At 40.2% G+C, this 12,622-nt stretch overlaps 1 protein-coding gene across 4 annotated transcripts in view; it reads left to right on the top strand.

Moving 5' to 3' along the window:
* The window catches only part of LIN28B (lin-28 homolog B), a 105,091-nt gene that overhangs the window by 46,091 nt on the left and 46,378 nt on the right, over window positions 1-12,622 (top strand). The gene's annotated exons all lie outside the window — the stretch shown is intronic.

The following is a 12,622-nucleotide window of genomic DNA, read 5'->3' as shown; positions in this document are numbered from 1 at the left end:
ACTCTGTGTTCTCACCACTGGTACTTACATCTTCTCTAAGTCTGTTACAGTACTGTCAGGGTTCTAAATAAGGTGGAACATTAATGGCCTTTCAGGTGGAACTGCTGCTTGTGTTGATGACAGTCTGCTTGCTACTACTGTATTTTAAGGAAGTGGTGTGGTATTAGGGATTTCGGAGGACAGTAGAAAGAAATCTTTCCTGAGGATTCACAGTGTTCCTACACTTAATGTTTTCAAATTACTTCAGTAACAATCTCATCTACCATCTTACAAAACCACATTTACCAAAAGCTGAGTCATTCCCACACATACATAGCTTTTCAGGGTTTTTTTCTGTAAGTTTACTTCACTGCATCTCCACAGCTATTTGCAGCTATAACTGAGAGTCAAAGACTGCACAAATGGATGTTGACCCATGCTCAGGTGAATCTACTGGTAATCACCAGAGCTTGAGCAATTGCTGTTGCCTGCCTTCTCTTGTGCCTCTGCTCGCTTCCTCTCCTGATGGGATACCTCTGTGGGAGCTGCTGGTGCAAGAACTGCAGACATGTATACAGTGTAGGTACTGCCCAGATTAAAAAAAGCCTTTGTGGTTAAATACTGTAACATAGCTGTTTCCCCATAGCACAATATGTACAAGAGGCATTTGCAGTTACTGGCAAGTAATTTTTTTCTGCTAGTGAGAGCTTTCTAGCTAACCTTTTATTGTATTTTGTAATGGGCACCTTGTGTGGCCTAGTGTTTAATTTGGCCTCTGTTTATCTATTTGATCAAGCTAGGTTATGAAGTTGGCTTTAAATTACATGTGCGTTTGCACATGCGTGCATGTACACATACACATGTATATAAACTGTGATAAGGGAAAACCGAGTTTGTGTAGTCAAGGAGGAAGACAACTTGGGAAGTACTGAAGCTGAAGTTGCACATACAGCTGTGAGTCTAACCCCTTTTTATTCCTCTCTCTTCAATTTGTACTTACTTGATTTTATGATCACCTACTAACATCCACACATACACACACAACATAATGTGTTGAGCTTTCAGCTACAAATGGCTGCATCTTACAGAGTAGCTAGAAAATAGATGTTGGTGTGGATATGGTCATAAGATATGTCACTGAAAGGAGTCTAAATAAAGAACTAATACACAGAATGTATTGTTTCCCACAACTCAGCTGTGTTTCTTGAATCATAGTATACGATTTACCTCTGGTTTTAGCCTTTGGAGCTTTCTCTTTCAAACAGTCCAATAAAAACAGAGCCTGGAGTTTGTTTACTTCTGGTATTAAAAGCAAACAGCTTAGGGAGCAGGCAACTTTTTATTGGGCCTCTAAAGGAGAGATTTCAGGCTGTATTTTGTTTATTATGGCTTTCAGGTTTTTGGGGGTACAGAGCTGTTGGTGTGGGGAGGGTTGGCAGCTTTCACTGATGTTCGGCAGTCCGTGAGATCAAACCATTGCATTAATGCAGGAAAAAGTCTGAGTGGAAACATAAGTATGTTTTAGTGAAAAGACTTCCATTTTTATACAGTTCTGGTTTTTCTCCCATATGGAGTGTAATGTTGTGAGGAGGAAAAGCCTTTGGCCAGAACTGAGAGGAATAAAATTTTTTAGAGGACTGGTTTTATCTTACTGCGCGTGGGCACAATAGAAATAAACTTCTCAGAAGTTAAGAAAATGTAACTACTGCAAAGCCAGCATTGCTGGTATTACTCTACCTTGACCTGGAAAGGTATTTGGAAGAGAAGATACTCATTGTTTGTGCTCCCTTTGTCAGCGACAGGCATTGAGAACCTGGGCATGCCATGCGTGCTGCTGGTGCCCTGTGAAACAGTGTGCTTTTAGTATTGAAAGGACAGGGCAGAGTCTACAGCTTAAATCGTGATGTTGAAGGGGTATTACTGGGTGATGCAGCTAAACCATCAATGTGTACTGGGAAGGATTTCTCCTTGGAATGTTTGCCTTATATAACTGCATCAGAACTAGTCACCTGCTTACGTTTCATAATGAGATGTGTCTGGCATGTCTGAGGTGTAACCAACCCACAAAAGCAAACAAATTCAGAGTTAACAGGCTGTTATTTTTGGGTCTGCTCTCCCCCATGAGTGCTGATGGGAGCTGTGTCAGCAGATTCTAAGAAGAAGGACTTGTCCTTAAGGAACCCCTTTGTGTCTTCCTGCTGCTGCTGGTCTGACCCTCTTTCAGGAGGCCTCAGAAAACATTGACATTCTTTGGCAGAGCATGCTAAAATTAGGGCATAAAAATGACAGATTCAATATCAGAGTCTTAAATGATATTTAAGTAGCCTTGCATTGTGTAATCCGAGCAGAAGCCAATGTTACTGTCGTTTGATTAATGCAGTTGTGTGCATGATACGCCAGTTTCACAATTACTTCTTCAATAAATGCAATCATAACTATACTGTTAAAATAGTATCTTATTACTATAGTTATCCAGGTATTTCTGACTGCTGCCCCAATACCTGTGCTAATAAATTTGAGTAGTTTGCTTTATAGTTAAAATGTTTTGTTACTTCCATAAAAATCTGCCTTCCATTTACTTTAGAAGGGTTTTGCCTTAAATGCTGTTCTCTCATTTGTATCACTGTAAATTCAGACGTGTTTCACTGAAAGATTGGGTGTGTCCTTTGTAACAGAATATAGCTTTATGCTTTGGTAACAGAAGTGGCTCCGGACCAACCATTTCTGTCAGCTTTTAAAATGCGGCTATTTTGAGAACTAGTTCATAGTAAAGTTACAAATTAAATACTCTCCCAAATAATAATTTAAAGGTGCTGCCAAGTTCAGGTTACTTTTTGAATCATGAACACTGCTGTCTTCTACTGCTGAGTATTTCTAAAAAAATAATTTAATTTTAAGTCACCCATTCATTTCCTGTTATGTCCAAACCGTGTTAAAGATTTATTACTAGTTTCACTGGTCTCTAGTACCTTAACTGTCATTTAAATGATCTGCCACTCCCTCCCTCCAAAAAAAAAAAGTGACAAATGTTTTAAGTATAACTTTGTGCTCATTCTTCCTTCAAGACAGAAGTGTTAATTCATTCAAATATCGGAGTATCTAATCAATATTTGTAATTCTGGTAAAATTGTGTCTAATTAAGATACAGCTGACTACAATTTTAAGTTGGTATAACTGATGAGATATTAGATTATCTAACATTAGATTTAAAAAATTGAAAAATTAGTAAATGCATAATCTGCTGTACAAGAGTAGCTAAGGAAGATTAATGAAGCATAGAAATACTAGAGAACTTGAATCATAATTCAGGAATTGTTAATACAGTATAAATGTTTCTAATTTTTGCTTTTATAGTAAAGAAGTAGTGTTTTGGTTTTACAGTATATATAATGTAAAAATAACAAAAACTTAAAAATAAACCAGCCCCAATAAAAATTTAGGCCTATTTATCTTCTTTGCTTTATGAGCAATGACATTTGAACCCCACCAGTTTTGTCAGATGTTCTTGTCTTATTTTTGTGTGCATGGTGACTTTGTTTTTAGTAAACAAATATTCTATTTTATTTCTGTGTTTAACTTGCATGTTGGCATTTCAATAAATTGAATTAAAAAATAAATAGTAAATGTAGGTTCTGAGCTCCAAATGATTTAGCAGCATTGGTGCCTTGCCTGTTGAGAAACCGTGCCTTGTGTCATTTGTGCAGGACCTTGCACAGTGCAACATGAGTCCTTGGTGGGAATCAAGGACACCTGTACCATAAAAGTAAAAAATTTGCCCAAAAGCTTGAGAATAGTTCAAGAAAGGTTCCTGTTTACGAGATAATGGGGTTTTATCTTGGGATTGTTTAGGGCATAGTTATTCCCAGTTGACTGAAATACCATCCGTCATCACTTACTCCCTTGCTCCCCAGCTTAGCGGATTTCAAGCAGACTGCTTCCTTCTGCTTGAATTAGATGTCAATGAATTAGAAGTCATTGAAGCATGGAGGGGCCTTGTACTAGTGCAACTGATGGTAGTTTTTGGAAAGCACCTCACCTGAGGTGGGGACCTGTGAGGTTCCAGTTGTGGCACTGTGCTGGTGGCCTCTGTTTCTGTGGTGGTATGAGGTCAGTTCTTCAGGCTCTAGCCTATAGGTAGCTGTGTCCAACCAGGAGAGAAGGAGAAGGAAAGGGAGGTAGTGGTAGTGGTGGACTGCTAGCACAGTCCAAGTCAGGACTGGGCTGTAAACCATTGTTCTGATTCCAGGGCTTGAGCCACTCCTCTGCCTTTGCAGCCTGGGAAGAAAGGGGAGTTGGCTCTTCTGCAACTTTGAGAACCTACAGCCACTCTAACTGTCAGCCACTTCTTTTCCACAGATCAGTTTTAGCTTGGATTGTCAGCCAGGCCATTGTCCCAGCCCATTGCTTTCGAAGGACTTCTGGCCTTTCAGCATGGCCCAGCCCTTCCACCACCCTGTCCCCTGCCCCTTGAGAAAGTCAAATTGTTGAGTTCCAGCACAGTCCAACCACCATCCTCCCTCATACCTCCATTTTTCCCACCCCACAGTCCTACCTCAACTTACTGCTCACAAGTAAGATGATCCTTTCTGTCCTGAGTATGTATTAGCCTGTATCTACCAATGCAACCCACCTACCCTCTCCCCAGCCCGCTGTTTCCCTGTTGGGCTGCAGAGTTGTTAGTCGCTACTTGTCACACTACACTTCAGGAAGAAAGAGACAGGTCACTATAACTGGGATGTATTTTGCCATGAGAATAGGGTGAGCTGAACTTCCTTAACAGGTTCAGGACTCCCTCTGTACAGCTGACTTGCTGAATCATTTGTATGAAACACCTTTTTTCAGTGTCAGCCTGTGGCTTCTGAGTTGCCCAAAGCGTTAGCCATTCTTTCGTTTACTGGCGAGATGTGAACTGCTCAGTTTTTCTCATGTAAAGTTGGGATGCAAAAAGGTGGATGTACCACTTTCTCAATATTTTCCTGGTACTGTTTTTCGCTACTGGTACCCAATTTAAAGGTTATGGACAGCCTCCTGTAGATGATGTTAAACATCTGCAGTAAGAAAAGATGACTCTCTTTCAGGCCACTTTCATGCAGGGGAAGGGAAAGGTGCATGTGCAGAGAGAGGTTCTGCTACATCTTAAAGGTCTTTTTCAACCTAAAGATTCTATGATTCTCTGATTCTACACTTAAATTAGCAGAGCACAATCTGGGCCTAATTTCTTTTTGGTTATATGCAGTCTCTTGAGATGGTAAGAGGTGATAAGGGAGGTGGATAGGAAACCGTTACGTAGCTAAAACATCACCTGGCATAGGGGATTGTCATTACCATGCAGCAGGAGGGTGTGCAGAGAAGCACAGAAAGTAAGCTTATAGACATCGTAGGGCAGGCATGGAAAATAGAGGTGCTGCAGTTGTTTCTGATAATGTGGTTAACGACTCCAGAAAGGTGTAGTAAATCTGGAGGAAGTTGTGGTTTATTTTTAGGTGTAATAACTCTACCATTGAGCCTGTACTTTCTACTGGATTACGTTTTCGGTATTTGAAAAACGCAGCAAACTGTGTGGGTTGTACATTACGCCTTCCTGTGCTTTTGCACTTTCACCTGTGTTTATGGGATGATTTACATTGAAATCTGTTAGAACTGTAGCCATACTGTGTTCTATCCTTACCGTTAAACTTGTAGGAGCAATGACAGGCAGGAGACAGCTCAGTCACATCCATCATGGAGGTTTCAGTGTATTTATATCCCTTGTGGAAAAACTGAGAAAACCAGACTTGTTGGCATTCATTGGTTTTCTGGTAGCCCACATGTTTTTCTTATTTGTTCTTTTTTTGTGGGAAGTGCGGGGAAAAAAAGGTCTAGGACTCTGTGTGGCACCTCCTTTCTTCAGGTAGTTGAAGATGAGCTTCAAGAGTGGCCTGGTTAGACATTTGCCTTGAAGGTCTGGGTTTTTTAACAGAAAGGAGGCTTGAAAAATACTCTGCCTAGGTGAACACTACAAAAATACGTAGCTCACTGTTGTCATGAATTTTTCAGTGTACAGCATGTTGTTGGGGAAGAGGGACCATGATGCCCACAGTTGTGTTAGTTTTCACCCCTGCCAGGAAGTTTTGGACTTGATGCTTCGCTAAAATGAACAGAGTATCAGGGTGCCTTGAAGAGCCTGTTCATCTGGACATCAGACCCTTGTCTTATGAAAGAAGAAAAAATGGAGAAAAAAGTGCCTGGTCCCAGTGAAAATAGAAAGAGGATAATCTGCCCTGTTGATTGGTTGCATAAAAGGTCGTGTTAGTTTGTTCCTGATTTTTCTAGAGAGAGGCTTCAGGTTTCTGCAGATGAGTATTTGGAACAGAAAATGAGGTGGTTTCAGTCTTGTGAGGTGACTGCACTTGCCTGAGGGTGGAACAGCTCAGTGGCAAGCGGAGGAAGGGAAGGCCCTCCATCCTGGGGGATCTGTGGGGCTCCCAAAGGCAGTGTGGTCAGCTGGCAGCGAGGGAGCACTTCTCAGAAGGAAGCTTGGAGGTGTCCGACTATTGAGAGACTGTAAAGAGGAGAAAGTGCTTTTCAATGGGTGGATTTCAGAGGCTATTATAAAACTGTCTGGAATTAATAGTGTGGTTTCAGGAGATCACTGAGGCTGTGTAAGTGCTGAGTTGTCAAGGTGCTGCACAGGACAGCCTTACCTGCCATGGCTGCACACTCATGTGTTGTCTTTTGTGGTGTGCTGGTGAGTTTTTCGGCTCTGCATAGAACTGTTTCAAGAAGCAGAAACATAGCAGAAAAACATGACATTACCAAGAAGAGGTGAACTGTTTTCTTCTGGGTCAGTGTGAGACTGAGGTGGAGCAAGAGGAACTGTCCCTTTGAATTGACTGAACTGAATCCTAAAATTTTTACCTTGTTCCTGGCATGACAGATGAGAAAATACTTAATGAAGAAATGGGAGAAGTGGCTGGCTTGATTTTCACGCTTGGTATTAAAGCACAGAAGGAGGAAAACTGGGTAAATGAGAATTGCACGTGCAATAACACAAGTGGTCTACGCTAAGGAGCACAGAAAGGGTGAAAGCTATTAGTAGAAGACTAGTTGTGTAGGTGCTACACCAGCAAAAATACATACTATAGTGAGAAAAGAGGGTGAGGTCAAGGAAGAAAACCAAACGAGATGTTTATTATCCAGGTTCTTTTCATTAGTATACAAAACTAGAACAGCTGGTGCTGAATGTGTAACTAGATACAGAGGCAGCAGAAACATGGCCAAATAGCATTCGTGGCCTGAGCACAAACACTGAAAGTTATGCAGAAAATTAGTAAGTGTCATGAAGTGGCACCATACAAAGAAACAAACAGTAGCATGGATACAGTAGAATCTGTTTGGTCAGAATCACTTTGGGAAGGAACTGTGAAAGATGTGTTGTAGACCTCTAGCTTAGGATTTATATACAGACACTGGAATAGCAATATTATGAGAAGGTAATACTATAGGAATAGTAACATTGTAGGCTATGTAGTGGACCAGATCTAGATTAAAGTGCAAATGATATTGTAATGATGTGATTATTTCTGTACGTGACAGTCAATAGTTTTCTTAGCAAAAGAGTAATTCAGAATAGAAGTTGTGTTATTTTGGACTTGGAAGGAGTTGCTGACCTTAAAGAAAACCTGTTTGTTTAAAAAATGAAGACAAAGCATGAACTAGGTTCATGTGATTTAAGTTTAATGGGATGATAAAAAGTGAACATTTGTTAAATTAGGAGAACTAGTTAGTGAAAGTAAGTGAGCTGAAGTACTGGAGGCTTAAATGGGGAAAAGGTTCAACTTCAGTCCCAAGTAAAGGAAAAGAAGAATTTTGGGAAGTTACTTAATCCTTCTAGCAGAGAACCTTCTCCTGGGAGGGGGACTGGTAGAGTAAAGGTAATGGGGAAAGAAGGAGGAGTAGATGATCAAAGGAAATCACTTCTTGGAAGTTGTGGTGGAACAAGAACAGAAAGTATTAAGCTGACTTAGAATTTATTTAAAGTTCTTGAGAGTTAAAGCAGTTAGTAAAAGTTTCTTTAAATCTGTAAGTAAATTGAGAAAGAAGACATCCTTTTGTTGTATAGGGAAGCTGGTTTTGAATTAGTGCCTTTTGTTCAAAAGCTGAATGGATATCTTTGCACGCTTCTCAGAAGAGCAACAGTATGGGGACAGCAACAGGATGATGAATAGAAACAACGTTATGCACATGAGTATGGTTGAGGTGGAAATTCAAGACAAATTCTAAGTAAATAAGGATGTAAAGTTGCAGTGTACGAGTGCCTACATACTGGGTCTTACACTACATGTATATTTTTATTAGATATGGTGAGCTATTGCAAGTAACTTTACAGTAGGCAATGTGGCTCATCATTGCCCAAGAGCTGAAGTGCAAATCTTTGAGACATAAAGTCATTTATAGCTTTATTTTTAAAGTAGAGTTGATTTGTATTATGGTGAGCTTAAAAAATATTTGCAATACTGTAGATTTTTCTTTTTACATAAAATATTCAGGAAAATATTCTCATCTCAAAAGTTACCATTTCCACTGTGTGTGCCCAGGAACTTGTTGAACCTTTCTGTGAACAGATGTTGATCACCAGAAAAACAAAAATCTATCTCTGTTTCCTCTTCCTATTATCCACGCCCTGCACCCCACCCCCCGTAAACTGAGTTTATTTCCTGTCAGATTAGTGAGTTAAATTGGTTTATGGGGAGGACAGAGAGGTGCCAGATTTGGTGCAAGATAAGCCCATGGGAGCAGGAAAAAGCCCTTGAGGTCAGCAGGAGGAACAGACTAGTTGGCTTGTGGGTGCCCAGCCTTTGAATTCTGTGTTAGCGCAGCAGAACTACGCGTTGCTCTTGGAGGGGCTGTTGTTCAGTGTGGTGGATATTTTGTTTGTTTTGGCATTCTGCTTTGCAAGAAATACATGATCTTCACAAACCTCCTAAAATGAACGTTTGGTGGATAGCAAAAGTCCTTGCAGCAGGACTTGAATCAGGCAACTGATAGTATTTTGCAGCACTTCCCCTAACATTTGCAGTGTGCAACAGTTAAATTCTCGTTTTGACCTAATGCAGATAAGAGCACTAGTATAGATCCAGTGTAAATTGTTTTGCTTCTGTGTGCTCTTACTCTGTACTCCAGCTTTACTCAAGGTTGCTGGCTCTTGACGGAACTACATGGGGTTGCTGTGGAGAGACTTTCTTAAGATCTTCAGTGCAGTTGGGCTTCAGGATATGCTTTCCTTCATGTCTGGATTTAATTGTAGATAATTTTGGAGGGAAAACTCTTTCTTACTTTGGGAAACCTGGCATACTGCTGGCATCTGGTCATTGTACTGAGCAGTCAATCAATCACTAGATAAAAAGGGGCAGAAATGAGAGATACAGAAAATAAATGATCTAAGCAGAATGCCACAGAGTAAATCCACACCACCCCCCCCACTCCCCCCCCCCCAATAAATTAATGCCTGCGACGGCAGTTGTTCACAGCCCTGATAAGAAATGGCAGAATTGTTGTGAGGAGGTGCTTGGGGAGGGCCCTGTTCTCCCTTCCTTCCCCACACTGTCAATAAAAGTAATGCACACGTATTAGAGGCGATCAGGCCCCTGTAATGAGCCTTAATTCCAAACTTCCTTTCTTTTGTAGAGCCTGGTGAGAGTTGTAAGCAATCCCTGACACTGCCCAGGAAATGGTATTTTTATTTGGAAACATCTTGCTAATAATTTATATTTGTTATGTTTTGATTTTTGTTTTGTAGAAGGAAATGCTTTCCAAGAACTTGTGATCATGGATTTTTCCACTCTTACTATTTTTTATTGTTGCTAAAACTCTTATGAAATTGCCAGCATTTTGGACCAAGCTGTTACTTGTGACAGAGGTGTGTGAGACTTTAAATCATAGGCTAAAATACCAAGAAATAATAGGATACCTATAAAAAAACCCACAGAAATGGCCCTGTCAAGCTAAAAAAGAAAAAAGCTCTAGTCTGAAATCACTGTATTGACTGCTGGTAAAAATAACAGCAAAGTCTGTGACAGCTGAAAGAGAAAGGAGGAAAAGCATGTTGCTTTTAAGTTTTTCCCTTTGTTCACTGGCGGTGTGCCCATACACCCCATTCAGAGCTCTAGAAATGGTTCACTGATTTGAAACTCTGGCTGCTTTTAATTGTGTGGGTTTTATTTGTTTAAGTAATATGAGGAAAATAGTGAGCTAGGTCTTTCAACATTAAAATATCAACTTTATAGGCATTTTTTGTCCAACCCTTCAGACAAGTTAAGAGGGATTCAGGTTTTCGATTTGTTTTTCTAGTTTCCAAATGACATTTTTTCACAATGGCTTTGAATTGTTATTACACCCTGAGAGAATCTCACCGTGAGCTGGCTGACAGCATAGTAGTATAATAAACACTTACACAGTAAGTCAGACAGCACCAAATCCATCTATAACATTGAAAAGCTGTTGAGGTGTATTCAAGGAGAGTACTGTGCAAGTAAGTCGGAGTGGTTTTTTTTCAACATTTTCTGTTGTTAAAAGTGCTTCGAAAAAAACAAACATCAAAAGAATGTACAGTTGTATAACATAGGATTTATGAAAGTATAATTGTTCCATTACTTTGGCTTTTAAATATATTGTTAAATCTCTGTTGTAAATATAGTGCTTTCTTTGGAAATAAAAGTTCTGTTGCAAAAATGAAATAAGAAGAATACAAACATTTTAGAGTACTAACAAAGCCCTGGTTTAGATTGCAGTTTAAAGAAGTACTTCTTTTGAAGTAAAGTAGAAGACATAATGTTATGTGCATATCAGATGTCAACCTTTTGGCATTTGTTTTATAACAGTGCAACTCAGAAAGGAAAAATGTGTAAGTCTTGCTGAGACTTAACTTATATGTTCATTAAGTTGTAATTAAACAAAAAGACAAAAGCATCCATGCCATGTTCAGCATTACTGAGAAATACAGGCTTATGTTTACCTGCTTGAGGTTCCCCTTGTGATCAGTACCCATCTGTGTTGTCATGATTGTCTAGTTTTGGAACATTTAACAGTATGTTTTAGTTTGGGACAAAACACATTCTTTCCTTTTAACAAGGGTCTCCCCGGTGGCTGCTGAAGACTGAAGGGGTGTGGATGGACCCAGGGATGGATTCACTCCACAGGCAGAATCTGTTGTTTCAGTTGATGAGTGGTGATGTCTTCTTTTGGCATATTCTGAACTTGGATGTTTCTTCATGGTGACAACAATCCCCTTATTGCTATACAGACTTTTCAAGGTGGAGGGCTTGCTTTAAATAATATTGCCTTCCTGGGTGTTCTGTTTCATTGGTTTATATAGAATTACTGGCTTCCAGTTGTATTAATGAGAAGATTTGCGTATTTATTTTTCCATACTTTATATTTTCATTTCAAAATACAGCCAAGCTTATGGTTCAGGGAACAGATATTTTGTATTTCTTCTCTCATTTAAATAGTGCTCAACCTCTCACCCAGAAAGTCAACTATTTGTCTTAATGCTTCACGCTGTTACATTTGGTGGAAAAGCCATGTTTACTAGAGCTGCATAACTGGATAAGCAAAAACAGCCTTTGTCCCAGCCAGTGGAGCTGTGGTGTTGCTTACTTTTGGCTGCTGGAAAAATTATAAACAACTGAGTCCCTCAGCCAGACTGGCATTGGCAGTATCTTCTGCTATGAATGGTTGCTGCTGGGTAGACTCTGAGAACTCAGCTGGGTCCAACACTTGGGGATTTTTGGAAGCAAAGGTGCATGTACTTTCACATGGTTTCATTAAAATAAATATTTCTGATTACCTTGTAATTTTTAACTAATTTTATTAGTGCTGTGGGAAATGGACTTTGCAGTGGTGTCCTTCTTTAGAAAGACAGGGAGAAGTTAAGTGACACAGGTCTCCTGAGGTAACTTCTGCAGAACCAGGCACCGGAATCCTGTTTTCTAGTCTCACTGGGTGTGATTTAGCTCTGGATTGAGATGCATAAATCACAGAAAAGTCTAGATTGGAAGGGACCTCTTGAGATCGTCTGCTCCAGCCTTTTGCTGAAAGTAGGGCCTTGGATTGTGTTATTCAGTGCCTTGTTAGTTAAGCCGAGTCTTCAGAGGGAACTGGACTACTTCTCTAGGCTTCTCTGTTTAATTCTTCTTTTAGTAAGCATCTTCTCCTCATGTCTGGATGGAGTTTCTCCTAAAGCAGCTCAGCCCTGTTGCCTCCTGTCCTGTTCTCTGTGCATCTTTGTGAAGAGACCAGGTCCCTCTTGGTGTGTGAACTATGAATTCTATAGGTGTCCGTTTTGTGCTCTGCTAAACTAGTGTCTTGGTGATGCAGACCTCCCATTCCTATAACATGACTACAGGCAGCCCACGTCAGGGATTGCTGTATGATTTGAATGCATTCCCTAATTATACTTGTTGAGTAGTAGGTGTGATTTCGTTGTGTCAGTCGGCTCTTTTTGACGTGGCTGAGTGGGATGCCCCCTGCAGTGAAGACTCCCTTCTTGACTCCATGGTTCAGCCAAGTGAGTGCTGCAGAGCTGACTAAGAGTCAGTCGGGATAGATTTTTCTCTCTGCTATGAAGAGTTTCATGAGCAAAGGAAGAAAACATGTTTCATAA

This window comes from Falco cherrug, chromosome 6 (genome assembly GCF_023634085.1).
Source record: "Falco cherrug isolate bFalChe1 chromosome 6, bFalChe1.pri, whole genome shotgun sequence".
Taxonomy (NCBI): domain Eukaryota; kingdom Metazoa; phylum Chordata; class Aves; order Falconiformes; family Falconidae; genus Falco; species Falco cherrug.
This window is presented reverse-complemented; position numbering and strand designations above follow the sequence as displayed.